This window comes from Macrobrachium nipponense, chromosome 21 (assembly GCF_015104395.2).
Source record: "Macrobrachium nipponense isolate FS-2020 chromosome 21, ASM1510439v2, whole genome shotgun sequence".
Classification (NCBI taxonomy): Eukaryota; Metazoa; Arthropoda; class Malacostraca; order Decapoda; family Palaemonidae; genus Macrobrachium; species Macrobrachium nipponense.
The window spans coordinates 41,819,990-41,833,121 of NC_087212.1; the positions used below are offsets into that span (position 1 = coordinate 41,819,990).

A 13,132-nucleotide genomic window follows, 5' to 3' on the forward strand; every position below is an offset into this window, starting at 1 on the left:
GCCATAAGTGTATGAACTTTAAAAGAATTGGGATCAAGCTACAATTTTGCATCATAAGCCCCAATTAAGATTTTTTTTTTTTTTTTTTTAGAAATCAAGCAACAGATTTCAACAGTTAATCTCATCAGCACTACACGATGGGTCAGAAATCGCTTTGGTCTAAAAAGAAAAGGCTGACATTCATGTTCTGATGTCCCGACGTCCTTCTCTTTAACAGATGAGAGAATGAGCCGGAATAGAGAGAGAGAGAGAGAGAGAGAGAGAGAGAGAGAGAGAGAGGAGAACGCCGGAGATAAAACAAAGGGAAAGTATGACTTAGTGGATGAAACAACCTTTAAAAAAGTGTTTATACAAAGGCAAACGACTGAACTGAGAAAAATACATTTCTTCAAATCTCGTGATAGCATGGGAGGTTCAGTGGGTCTATATCTACCAAGTAACATATTGGAACTAACTGTATACCGGACATTCACAAAATGATAGACATACAGCCGGTCAGTATGTGTAAACAGAACAAGAACCTCCCGACCCTCCCCCATGACCTAATAAAATGTTCATACAGTGACTAAATAAGGAAATAAACAGTGACTAAATAAGGAAATAAACAGAGTACAGAGCTTCAGAGGAAACTACCTTCCGCTGCAACACACCAACCACGCCCGTGAAGGTGCCGTTGTCGTCAGAGATGCCAAACTCACCGTCGGGGGACTCGACCCACTCGATCCTATAAAAGAGAATGCGATCCTAAAGTGACAACATTATAGAACTGTATCCTGTAAAGGAGAATTCAATTCTATATAGAAGGATTCCATCAATTCAAGGAGAACCTCATTCTTTATAAAGGACTAGATCCCATAAAGAATACTTTTATTCTATAAAGGAAGATTTGATATTGCAATGGCAAATTTTACTCTACACTGAAGGATTTGATCCTATCAAGGAGAATTTAATTGTACAAAGGAGGATTTCATCCCGTAAAGAAAATTTTATTCTATACGGGAGGATTTGATTCCTTAAAGGAGAATTTCATTCTATATGGAAGGATTCGATCCTGTAAATGAGAACTTAGTCTAAAATACAAGGATTCGATCCTGTAAAGGAGAATTTTATTCTACAAAGGGGGGATTCTATCCTTTAAAGGAGAATTTTCTTCAGAAGGAGAATTTCATTCTATAATAACAAGCTGGAGAATTCGAACTTTAAGATGAATTCTAAATTGCCCTACAAAATTGTTAAGGAATCTTGAGAATTATTATAAAAAGGTTCTGAAAGAAACAGGCAATATCATTCTTATGCAACCACTTTTGTTAATTAAAGCGCTAAAGAACTGATTAAGTTACAGATTTTACCTAACTACTTTTCAACCCAATTCTAGTAACTTCAAAATTTCCGAAAGAGAAGTTAGGCTTTCTTACAGGCAAAGGACTTGTTAGATAAAGGGAAGTTTCTTCATAAATCTGATTGCCTGTACGAATCTAACGCATTAATAAAACTTTATTTTATACAAGATTCAATTGAAGAAATTCATTATGATGACACTTATTTCAATCCATACATGTATACGTATATACTCGTATCTATACGTATGTATATAGTATATAATAATAGTATATATATAGATATATATATGTATATATATATATATATACATATATATATTGTGTGTGTAAACGTGAAACTCCTTATTGCAAGAACCGGGAGGAAATAATAAAAGGCATAAATACCTTGCGCTTTCGTGAATTTAACATACACATCTTCAGGGTACAAAAATGTACCCTGGAGAAACGAAACGTATATTAAAGGCACAAAAGAGCGGCGTACTTGTGCAGCTTATTATTTCCTTCAGGTTCTTGCAGACCATTAGTCACGTGATCCCCGTGAAGGTATAGCATAACACCTTACGTAAAATTCAGTTCTTGCGCAAGGAGAAGGCACAGTTCAGTAACATATCCATCAGCTTCCAACTTTCCCACCGGTGTCTTCTTATAAGTTATATAAGGCATTATCTGTGGAAGGAAAGAGACATTATATCTCAGGCATAAATTAGCTCTGGATGTATGATGAGATTAAAATTAATTTAACGGTTGATAAGGTTTGCGGGGATCTTCTGGTAGCATCTTAGACACTCCCTTTTAAACCATATAAGGATTTTTTCCTCCCATGGTGAAAACTGCAACCACACTATTTGTAAAGGCTGCGTCACGGAAGAAATGTGTTCGAATTGAGAGGTTGCGAGTTTTATAAACTGAAACACAGCTGCAAAGAAATAAACAAATGGCTCCCAATTTTCTGCATGTTAACCATTGCAAGAAAAATCCTATTTTTAACATTTGTATTTGACAAATTTCTTATCTCGCAGTGTTTATTCTGATTTTTATAAGACATGCCTAGAAATTTATTCAATTCAGCCATATATTAAATGAACTACGTATGTAAAGAACTTAGGAGTGACATTGTCGGGGATATGAAGGCTACAGGCAAGAACTGGACAGTTGTGAGCGATCCACGAAGCACGATTATTCCAGTGCGTCTGACAACCATAAAGAAATCCAAATTTCATGGGTAACTCTCCACTTATACCAAGATATTGTCAGGCCCTCCGGGAGCTCACCATTCAAAACACCAAACCACGACCCCGTACAATGTTGGGTTGCCCAAGAAAACGCAAATCGATGACTGACGGCTGAGTCAGTGATTTTTATGTATTTTCAGGAATTACAGTATTTTATTTGTAAAACAAGAATCAACTACAAATGCAAAACTTGTCAAGCTTTCGAGTCATATGTATGAGAAAAAACTTCTCATGTTGGACAAAGAATTATTAGGTATTTTTCAGGCGTGAGAAAACACAACTAATCGTAAAATGATGCTCTTCTTTTTCTGATGTCCTACATTACTTTTCAGCTCACGGAAACCAATGTTTTGTTAGAATTCTGTGATAATAAACTTGCGGGCTGCTCTATGAGAAAGAGCCCGTGCTGGCATAAAGCCAGCTCAGTCAAGAACAACATGATAATTAAATAAATATATCAGAAGTTGACCATATCACTGTCGACACTCGCATCCCAAACTGTTGTTGTTGTTGGAGATTAAGCCAGCCTTGTGCTGGCACGGGCTCTTGCTCCTAGAGCAGCCCGTAAAAAATCCTGAAATATATTAGAGGAAACTTGCCATTCATTACTAAATATCACAGGTAGCTCTCCAACGTGTTAATAAATATTACTGGTAATACTTGAATAATGTCAGTAAATATTCAGGGAACTCTCCACTACTATTAGCAGATATTACAGGTACCTCTCCACTAATATGAATAAACATTAATAGTAACTTTACATCAATATTAGTAAATATTAGCAGCTCTCAAAACACACGTTTAATATATCGCTGGCAACTCTCCACTAATATGAGCAAATATTACAAGTCACTCTCAGTAATACTAGAAAATATCACAGGTAAAGCTCCAGTGATATTAGTCAATATCATGAGGGACTCTCGAAAAACCGTAAATAATAATAATAATAATAATAATAATAATAATAATAATAATAATAATAATAATAATTAATAATAATTATATTATATGATATATATTATTATATTATTATATATTATTAATTATTAATTATTAATTAATTATTACTTAGCAGTTTAATCAGATCACTGAGTTGCATGGATATTAACTGTAACTGATAATATCAGTAAACATTATATAAAGGTATCCACCAATATAAGTAAACATGGCAGGCAACTCCTTAAAACCCCACAGACTCATACCTCTAAAATGACGATCCTGACGACATTGCCCCGGAAATCGCTGGGCACGGCCAGGTCTCCTCTGTAGGGGATGTGAGTTTCCTCCGGTCTCCCCGGACTCCACCAGCCCACGACCTCCTCTGCGGGGACGGATGACGCGGGCCCGAAAGTAAACACCTCCTTGAATTCGACGCCACCTCCCTGTTGGTCAATTCAGATCATGAAAAGGAAGGCGTGGTGGGTTTGGTTGGGTCTCTAAGATATCTTTCGGTAATTTAGCTACTTTTATTAGGCTGATTATCATAAACTCAGAAACGAAGACACAAACACAACCACACATTAGAAACTATAAAATCACGTGTACATCAACAACAATGACTGAAGTGATGATGTGGAGTCTCTTTCCAACTATAGCGGTCAATATTCCTTTTTCAATAATTCGGGTGAATTTTTTCCTAATCACTTTATAACTAAAGTCCACTCGTATGAGGACTCCGCTGTCTTCAATAGATACTGACGCAGTATAAAAACTATCCAAATAATGCATTCAAAAACATTTAACGAAGGAGACTATATAAATCATCCCCAACCGTGTCGTGGTTACAAACTGACGATAGAAAGGTGTAATTGACGAGTTTCTTTCCACGAATTCAGGTTGATAGAACTATCAAGATGCATACCCTCGGTGCATTATACATCACAAGCATTATACATCACAAGCATTCATCACTTTTTTTTGGGTTACTTGGCAAATGTCTGGAATTTCGATGAAGAACCAATAAAAAATATGTGGAGTCAAGAAAAAAAAAGCAAATAAAAAATAGGCCTAAGAAACAATAGTGTTTTATGCACAGCGTTTAATCAAGGCCACCAAAAGCACATCTATCTTTCGTTGGTCTCGATAGAGTGCTGTATGAGCCGCGGCCGATGAAACTCTAACCACGACCCGTAGGTGGCATGTCCTGTATCGTTGCCAGACGCACGATTATGGCTAAATTTAAACTTACATGAAATAAAAATTACTGAGGCTAGAGGGCTGCAATTTGGCATGTTTGATGATTGGAAGGTGGATGATCGACATAACAATTTGAAACCCTCTAGCCTTAATAGTTTTTAAGATATGAGGGCTGTCGGAAAAAGTGTGGACGGGCAGTCAAAACAGGTTTTTTTTTTTTACAAAAAACTAAAAGCCCAAGATAATGAATTTTTATGTTACTTGTTCTGACAAGGATTTCTAGGACCTTAACTATAATAACCAAGAAAAAGTTTCGAGTGTGTCATCCGCCTAAAACCGGGAAATTCGTTTATATGATAGTTACTATTAATTCCATTATATTTAAAACTTAAGCGGCCTTTTGCGAGTTGATGCGGAATAATATAAAGAGTGAATGCTGAAAATGATCTCTTTGACAGGGCTTAGTGTATTTTTACTCCACTCTTTAACATTTCTCCTTCTGCCATAGCTTCCTTTGTATAGACTTTGATATAATTTCTTTATTCCGTTTAAAATATCTCATTAGTGGATGGAGTCGGTCAGTGGTAGAGCAACCGGCTCGCATTGGCAAGGTCCATGGTCTATCCCTAACTTGACATCATCATTCGATCCAACTATGAATGAGTGCCAGCGTTTGATGGACGTCAAGGACAAGACAGAAAGGAACTGATCGCTCCACTGTATTCTGCTGCGGTCTGTTACTTATGTCACCCTACAAGGTGATAGTGTGGGACTAACTGATTTCTGTTTTTTAATATCTTCTAGGAGGTAAATATAATTCGCAAATGCTTGATTGCTTGCTTTCATGTTTCTGAATAGCATTTTCAGCCTCATTTCTCGCAATAATATAGTTATTTAATGAAATCTTATAGAATATGCATTGACAATGGATAGTGCAGCAACTTCTTTTGGACTTCTTTTTTTCTGTTTTTCCGATTTTTTGTGTGTTCTTTTTCTCTGTGCCAGATGATTCTGTTCTTTGTCGAGAATTCCAACTACTAGATAGTTTGATGTTTAATAATCTACTTTACTTTATGCACTAAAAATTACCCCAAATAGTATTGTAATTAGACATTAGCGATTAAGTTCAATATGCCAGCAGGTTATTTGAAGACTAACAGCTATTACGGAAAAAATAAAAAGCATTATTAATCCAACCCCTAATGCTGTCTAATTTCCTAAACCTGTCGTGCCACTGTACGTACATTTGTTGAGTCCAGCTCTCCCAAACCGGTGCCAAAATGGAAGCGAAGAACTATCCAGAATTCTTTCACATCAATAAATTTCCTGAGCTATAATCATTGTCTTTTTTCATCGTTTGCAGACTGACGGATTCGCTTCAAGGCAATTGGGTTCTGAATAGCTTATTACTCTCTCTCTCTCTCTCTCTCTCTCTCTCTCTCTCTCTCTCTCTCTCTCTCTCCTGGGAATCATTACTCAGGTAAGACAGCTGCTGAAAAAGCAATGTTTTATCTATTTTCTTTCTTGGCAACGACAAACTCAGGTGTCTTTGTGTCTGCTTTGGAGATGACTGCGCTAATTTGCTTCCAAAGGCAATTTTACTTTGAGGCTTGAAATGACGGTGAACTTTTTTTTTATCACTTGAGTGCCATAAGGGCTTAATCTGTCCCACAGATGAAGGGAGGAATAAGGAGCAGAAGACAGGAGAAGTTTTACGTCCTTAGGAGAGCAGAAGATTGAGGATAATTCAGTTTGGTGGTAGAAGGAAAACAAAATAGTCGCTTAACAGAATACTAAGGATGTCAATATTGCCACAGGATAAAAAGAAGCACTTTCCCGTAGCAGAAATATTACCTATAAAAGAAGACTTTATTTATCTATGGCATATCACTATATTGCGACTGGAAATATTAAGTAAAAAACCAGTTTTGCATATGAGCAAGTCTATATTTATCAGACTATACAAATGATTAAAAAAGGAGCTTTGGATCTCTTGCACAGCTGTCCTTTTCATCATTTTTTATTCTGTTAAAGACACATTTGTTCTTATACACAACTGTGGATTTTTAGTTTTCTGTAAAGGAAAACTATTGAGATGGCTATTTGTCTGTCTGTCCGCACTTTAACTGTCCGCCCTCAGACCTTAAAAACTATTGAGGCTAGAGTGCTGCAAACTGGTATGGTGATCATCCACCCTTCAATCATCAAACATACCAAATTGGAATCCTCTAGTCTCACTAGTTTTTTTTCTTTATCTTACTTAAGGTTAAAGTCTGGGACCGTATAGGTGCCCACGCAGGCCACCACTGGGCTGTGGTTGAAATGTTCATGGACCGCAGCTAGAAGTTTCGTGGGCCATGGCTGAGAGTTTCAAGAAGTATTATACGCTGTACAGAAAACTCGATTAGACTAAAGAAACTTTGGCGCATTTTTTACTTGTTACTTATTAAGCCCCTATTTCTCCTAACCCCTCCCCCCACAAACACAAACAGTGAATAACGTCATCAGCTTGAAATGTGGAGAAAGGACCTTTCCAAAAAATGAACACTGACTAAAAACAAAAAAGATAAATCATATGCTTATAGAGTAACTAACCACTCTGAACACCGTGCTGGAGAACGGATACAAAATCATTCATACGTTTCTAAAGAGTATCTTGATCCTATGAAGACCTGTACAGCTCTCACCTTCGCCTGCAGTACGCAGTAATTGAGTCTGTCACCCGGAGGACGAAGTACTGTGCTCGACGAAGGAAGAAACACAATGAGGTTGTTGACAGTCAGCTGGTTCCTCGTTATTCTCTTCCCTATCACCATCATCATGTTGCTTATTTCTTCCCCGTCGTCCTGTTGGGAAATGGAAGGAATACGCTCAATGTAAAATGTTATGGGGAAAGTAAACGATGTGAGAGGTGTTTTGTTGATGGCTAATGAATGGTACAAATATCGTACGACAAATCATAAAAAGGAACCGGTTAGGGATTCTCTTGAATGGTCGAGGGCGAAGATTTCTGAGAAAGCTAGATACAATTCCACTAATTATAAAAAAAAGACGCTAAAGAAACTAGCGGAAAGCTAGGGCCAGAAGTATTTCGAACTTGAATATTTTTGTTGATAAAGCTCGATGACTTTGAAATCTCTTTAAATGTTGTAATTTAGTTGTTGTGCCATTTAATTACAGATCTGAAAAACTAGCTTGCAACCCATCCTCAATTGAAGTTATTAAGAATGTTTTAAAGTTAACTTTATCGAAGGGGAGAAAGTTTTCATTAAATTCGTTAAGAATCTTATTATTACTTCGCTGTTTTGAGCAATTAGCTCGGACACCAGTAATTATCTATACACTGCGATCCACCAAATATTGCGAATCAACAAAATTAAAATCTGGTGATATAATAAAATAAATAAAAGATAAACTCGAACATGCAACTAAATCACGTATTTTATATTACGATCGACAAAATGAATCATCGTAACTCAACAAAAACATTAAATAATCAGATAATGGAATTTTAGTATCCGCCACTGCCCAGGAATGTTGACTGTACTTTATCTCATAAACACTCTGAGGACATCACCGTATCATGATGACACATCAGTTTCGACCTTAGAAACTTATAAAAAATTATTGGAGAATAAATATATTCAGGAGCTCACACAGTTTCGGAGCGTCAAGTGTCGTCTTCAGTGTGGAGACATTATTATTTTAATGTCTCCACACTGTAGAGGGACCCTAATATTCCGGAACTGTATGGGCTCCTGCAGATAGAATAGAATATAAGAATTTGGGCCAAAGGCCAAGCGCTGGGACATATGAGGTCATTCGGCGATGAAAAATAAATTGAAAGTAAAAAATTTTAAAAGGTGTACCAGGAGGAAAACCTCGCAGTTGCACTAAGAATCAATTGTTAAGAGAGGGTAGACAGTAAGATGGAAGAAAGAGAATATGAACGGAGGTACAGTAAAAGGAATGAAAGGGGTTGCAGCTAGGGACCGAAGGGACATTGCAAAGAACCTTAGGTAATGCCTACAGTGCACAGCACGAGGTGCACTGACGGCACTAACACGTCCAATCCCCCCCACTCCACAACAGGGTACTTCTAAATATAGTTGTCTCCCAATTTGTGTTTATTTATTTTTTTATATTACCGTATCGCTGGCGATGATGATAACGTCTGGGTAGTATCCGTAAAGATTCGTGAAGGTTTTGCAAGCAGCAGGAGTACTCGACATGTACAGGAATCGCCCCATTCTGATGCACAGATCTGGAAGGAAGAGGACTTGAAGTGCCACCGGCCATTGTAGACTGTCCTTTTGCATAAAAAAAATAAATAAAGAGAAACTCATATTTTAAGAAGACTTGAAGTTTCTTCGACCACTGTAGACTGTCACTGTGCAGAAAATGGAAAACAGTTAATTTATCAATTTATCAATATTTTTTAATAGGTGGGATCCCTTCAGTCTGTATTTCCTTTTACCTGGTCTTACTTCTTCCTAACGAGCTCCATATTCTTTGGAAGCTTGAATTTCTAGTCAATGGCCACTGCGGACTCGTTCCATAAGATCATATAGTAGGTTTCATCTTCTGAATGTAATGATAATAATATTACCGAAAATAAGTGGGTCGCACTTAATAATTCTATCATCTTACGTTTGAGTTTCGTTTTCAATATTAGTAAAAACCCCATAGATAATTTTTTTTTTTCAGGATATGTTTTATAAGCTGGCTAGACTGTGGTTGGCTTCTGCTGTTTTATGTTATCCCACACCATTCAAAGCTACTTAACGGTCATTTTTGTATCTTCTAAAAGTAATAATTAAAAAGATGAGTTGGACATAAACATGAACTATGCTTTCCTCTCGGCTGTTATGTAAAAGCGAAATAAGCGAATTATTATTAAAATATTTCGTCAATCACGTTCTCAATGTCTTTGTTTTTTTTATTTTTATCTTATTTTCTATTACGGTACGTACACTAGGTTGTGGCAGGTAAGAGACAGTGGTTTTTTATATTTTTTTCAAGAGATTATCTCTCCTGGTAAAACGTTGAAAAATGTCTTTATAAAATTACTATTATTCGAAAATAAATTGCAACTTTGAAAGCAGATAATTCATGTTATACGGGAGCAACATGTTCCAATAAATTCCGAGTCCGAAAGATAATTCATGCTATAAGGGAGCAATTGGTTCCCATTGTCAGCCTTTTGTCTGTGAATTATGACCTGGGGGCGTCTTGCTCCAATTTCCTGGGATGTTCGTGATCACGAAATCCTCAAGGGAGCCATTGCTGCTGGGTCTATTGTTTTATAAGACTGTCTGTGTGTTGTTTGGGTCTTAACACTCAAGAAGCACGTATCTGTGCGTGATAGGAAAGAAATGGTGGATGATATATGGAGAACTCCTTACTGCTGATAGCCCTTCTCTTTATAACGAGCAACAAGTCTAATTATTACTAACTTTATAAGAAGTCAACCTCTGTAAGGCCGTGAGTGAAAAGGTATAAGTTTGAGTCTATGCCTGAAAAAAAAGGTACCACTTATTCATTAGTTCGGTGTGACATGCAAGCCAATCACATATTCTTACCTCAGTACTGTCCATAATATATGAATTTTTTGTCCGAGAACTAAAGACGCTTTTAGCAAGCACTGCTTTCATGCCAGGGTGACAGAACTCCAACCCACGCACACGCAATGGTAATGACTAATGGGTGTCGGCCTCTTTTGATTTTGACTATACCATGCATATTTTAGTGGACGCTAAGGAATCGAGCGTATTCATTTAATTCTTATTCTGATCACGAAGAAAAGCTGGTACGTAAATACTGTCCATTATTAATAATAGAATGATTCTCGGTAAACGCAAAAGATGTCTTTCACCAATACTTTGCATCCATAAGTTAAGATCTAAACTACTAACACCATTTGTTATACGAAAGGAACGGTAGCAGTAAATGATGCAAATCTAGGAGAATGAGTTTTCAGCCATTCAAAATTATTGTCGATTGTAACATCCTAAATCTTGCTTGTATTCGGGGCAAAATTATAGTCATATTTCATTACGTTTTCTGCTGCGTTACGAGGATGATTATTTTGTAATCTATACAGTGGACGGGGTAAGGTTTCTTTCTAACTACATTGGCTCGTGATTTCAATTTGTAAATGCGTTTTTACTTAGACGGGAAGATATTGTTAGTAAAAACATGAGTAAAAATCACACACGGAAGCTTTCACGTAAGTTTCGTCATATCTAGCCCGTGAATTCTAGAGAGACTATTGGATTGAAATATAGAATCTAGGTCAAGGGCCAAGCGCTGGGACCCATGAGATCATTCAGCGCTGGCTAGAGAAACTACTAAAAGAATCCACCTGTTTAAACTATCTTAATTATTTTCACTTTCACCCTTGGAAGGCGAGCTTCAGGACTCACCTGAGGCAAGTTTGGTTCAAAATGATCATGCGGTTCCTGGTGCCGAAAATATGGAAGGTTTATGCCCAGAGACATGCAGACATACAAAAAGACGTCAGTTAAACGTTGATTAGAAACCTCACTTAAGCCTTCATTTCAGAGAGCTAAAGCCACTTGATGGAAATTTTTCGAAACCTCATGCTCAAAATTCGCTGAAGGTTAAACAATAGAATTAAAATTTGCTGTCTAAACTTCAAACTTTACTTTAACCTTTCCAAAGTCTTAATATAATTTCCTTACGATTATATGAAACCCGTTTACCAATGCACAAATAAAACGATCAAAATAAACAATAAAATTCCAGTGTGCCAATGAGTTTCATGTAATTGGTTTGGACAACCTCACGAATGACCTTGAATAAGTACCAAGAAGATAAAGGGAGGAAGCAAGAGAAAATAAAAAAAAGGCAAGAAAAAATGTATGAGATAATGAAGCAATAATCACACAACGATTCCTATTTAGGCTTAATTTGGATGACGTTATATAATTCATTTAAAAGTACCTTTTATTTCCTGTATATAGAGCAGTAAGAAAGTATATTCACTGCTGCCTATTCTAACGTTAGGACTACTGCGAAATAGAGTACCTCATACCACGAAAGCGGGAAAATGACCCTTTATATATGCATGTATGTACACGAGAGTGTGTGTATGTGTATACACACACACACACACATATATATATATATATATATATATATATATATATATATATATATATATATATATATATATATATATATATATATATATATAGTATATACAGGAAGGTTGGGGCATCTGGAACGCCGTAGATTTAATATAGATAGGATGGAGAAAAGCCAGCGTAGCATCATACATGTATTTTCCAAATTTTCGAGACTTTGGGTCTCATCATCAGGGCTGTAAAATATACAAAATATACAAATTAAAAAAGACTCAGTATTATATAATATTAATAAAAATGGAATAACATAAAAGTTAAATATAATAATTTAAAAACATGAACTAAAAATATATATATAAGAAATTAAAAAGTGAAGAATGCTTAAGTTAGTACCTATCTGTATGGAGTTAAAAAACTGAGTGACGTTGTCTGGTTTGGAAAGGAGGAAGTCAACTATGCTATATATAGAACTGTGGAAGAAGTCTGACCATTTATTGGGGGCACAAGCTGTTTGATTGTTAACGACTCCAAAACAGAGAGACCATAGTGGACGTCCTCCTTTCCAAACCAGAGTCCAGACAACGTCACTCACTTTTTAATTTCTTATATATATATATATATATATATATATATATATATATATATATATATATATATATATATATATTTTAGTTCATGTTTTAAATTAGTATATTTAACTTTTATGTTATTCCATTTTTATTAATATATATAATACTGAGTCTTTTTTAATTTGTATATTTTGTATATTATACAGCCCTGATGATGAGACCCAAAGTCTCGAAAATTTGGAAAATACATGTATGATGCTACGCTGGCTTTTCTCCATCCTATATATATATATATATATATATATATATATATATATATATATATATATATATATATACACCAGCGTACTAATGTGTTAATAGGAAACGGTAAAAAAAGGCATGCTCCGACCTCCAGCTTACTCGGGACACATGCAAGATTTTCCCCTCACGCATGAGTTGTCAACATTATATTCGTAACTTTTTTGCTAAAATCTACAGCCAAATAGAGCCTTATTTCACCAACGAAAATTAAAATAAATACACTATACTTTCTTGGAAATAATGCTTTCGCATTTTTTAAGAGGCATATAATTTATTTCTTTTACATCTTCATTCTAACAAATAAATCATAAATATTCTGTTCTAAAAGTTCTGCATCTTTAACTTAACGCAAAACACCTTTTTCAGACCTTTATAGGCTCTTTCATAGACCTTTCCTACCCTTCAACAAGAACAACAACAACAGCGAAGTAGTTTGTAGGCTT

General features: G+C 35.9%; 1 long non-coding RNA gene across 1 annotated transcript; it reads right to left on the reverse strand.

Annotated features, from left to right (window-relative positions):
- Positions 1–622: 622 nt before the first annotated feature.
- Positions 623–3,948, reverse strand: LOC135197594 (uncharacterized). The gene is made up of 3 exons (XR_010310620.1): positions 3,775–3,948; positions 1,903–2,006; positions 623–724 (listed from the first exon to the last, which is right to left on the reverse strand). It is a non-coding gene; the product is annotated as an uncharacterized LOC135197594 (long non-coding RNA).
- Between the last annotated feature and the right edge of the window lie 9,184 nt (positions 3,949–13,132).